Source organism: Palaemon carinicauda, chromosome 19 (genome assembly GCF_036898095.1).
Source record: "Palaemon carinicauda isolate YSFRI2023 chromosome 19, ASM3689809v2, whole genome shotgun sequence".
Taxonomy (NCBI): Eukaryota; Metazoa; Arthropoda; class Malacostraca; order Decapoda; family Palaemonidae; genus Palaemon; species Palaemon carinicauda.
Window position 1 is genome coordinate 105,166,216 of NC_090743.1, and position 2,113 is coordinate 105,168,328.

A 2,113-nucleotide genomic window follows, 5' to 3' on the forward strand; every position below is an offset into this window, starting at 1 on the left:
TATTGCTCTGCCCTTCATAAATAAGCTCTTTGATATCGCTCCTCCAGGCGTAACATATGGCTGGCAGGCGACGGTAGTCTCTCTCAGAAATTGCATGCGATTCCCTGATATTTGTAAGACTGTCATTCGTGAAGAGACGTTGATAATGACTTCGGAAGTATATATATATATATATATATATATATATATATATATATATATATATATATATATATATAATGTGTGTATATATATATTCTGTATATACTAATTAGTATATATATATATATATATATATGTGTGTGTATGAATATATATATATATATATATATATATATATATGTGTGTGTGTGTGTGTGTGTGTCAGAGGCCTTTGTCCTGCACTGGACTATAAACGGCTACATTTGTTGTTGTTGTTGTTGTTGTTGTTGCTATTAGATGATATATATTTGGTTTCTTGGCAAACCAGCGCATGAAGTTACTAGCACCTTTCTATTATTTTAAGCTCAAAGAGATGTTAGTAAATATACAGATATGTAGAATAGTGGTTGACTGTAGGCAGGTAACGACCTCAGCCTTAGCTAATGAGATTGAATTCTTCACCAGCCAGTCATAGGACGTGCTCCGGTAACATTGCCTGCAAGAGGTATGGGGCTGGGGCGTCGTAATATAGATTCGCTAGAGTTTATGTAATTGTAATGATGATTGCATTGATATTGATGCTAATAATAACACCAACAATAAGAATTGATATGGTTATATTACTACAATATAGCTGCGGGGAATAACATTATAAGATTAGTAATAATCTTCAGAGCATTTAGGGTGTTTTAGTGAGTAATATTCGCATTTCGAGTGATTCATTGAAACTAAATATCCCAAACAAGCCTCCTGAGAAAACAAAAATCTACGTAATGCCAGCCTACCACGGCAAATAATCTATTCCTCTTCTACATATTTTATAAAGTATTTCACTACATTTCAAAGAGTATCTAATCTCTGAATACGTCCATCGCAATCTTACTAAGAAGTTGACTTTGGTCTGTAACTGAATGGGTAACTGCTCGTAAAATTAAATAGTTGAAAACACGCCAGAAATAATTTGCAGTCACATTATAAGACGATGATTAATATATTTAATTTTATTGACAAATAAAAGTGTCCTTCGAAGAAAAAAAAACGGAGTTTTTCGTTCTCTTGAGTTGTCCTATAGGCCTACAGTGTATATAAACGAAGCCATCTATCAGCCTTAGCCAGCAACCGTGTGATCTTGCTAGTGTTTGACAAGATTTGCCAGCTAATGTTTGTAATTAGCTCCCGATATTGTATATCACTCGATTGTGAAAAATATTAATCGATCGTAAGTTATCAAAGTTTTATGATAAAATAGCAATTGTAAGCTTATACTGAAAAAAAAACTAAAGTTCATGGAAGGAAATGAAGGAGAATAAAAAATTATGTTGAAATCAAAATAGCGACCTCCCGTGGAGATGCGGGGCATCGATCCCCGTACCTCTCACATGCTAAGCGGGCGCTCTACCATCTGAGCTACATCAACAACAGTCGGTGGCTCTGGAGGTGCCGGGGATCGAACCCGGGGCCTTTCACATGCAAAGCGAACGCTCTACCACTGAGCTACACCCCCTTAATACCTTATTTTGATTAATAGGAACTAAATGCTTTGGACAGGTGACAATTTGTAATTTTTACGTAGTGTTTTAGAGCGATATGATTATTTTCAAAGCATTGAAATGATGGAAAATGTGTTTATCAGAAAATAACTGTTATGGTGCTAGGCAGTGATATGTCATTAATTTTTTTTCGTAATTTAAACAAGACCAGTATCGAGATATGAATAGCGATGATCAGCAGATATAACCAAGATCCTTTATTTTAAAGGACCTTGAATACAAGTACTCCAACTTGTAATTTATTTTAAGTTTAAACGGATATAAACAATCACAGGCATGTATATATGCACCCATACGTATAAAGCGCTCATTTGTCAATTCAAGTAACGCAGAGGGAGATTTTTCTTTTGATTAAGAGGGACTTCATATTTCACGATAGCTATGCAAAGCGTTATTGATCCTTTCTCTTATAGAATGTGAGAAATTACCTCTTCCATAAGAGG

At 34.8% G+C, this 2,113-nt stretch overlaps 1 non-coding gene across 1 annotated transcript; it reads right to left on the reverse strand.

The window, feature by feature from the left end:
* Positions 1-1,552: 1,552 nt before the first annotated feature.
* On the reverse strand, positions 1,553-1,624 carry TRNAA-UGC (transfer RNA alanine (anticodon UGC)). The gene has a single exon. It is a non-coding gene; the product is annotated as a tRNA-Ala (tRNA).
* Positions 1,625-2,113: the final 489 nt, after the last annotated feature.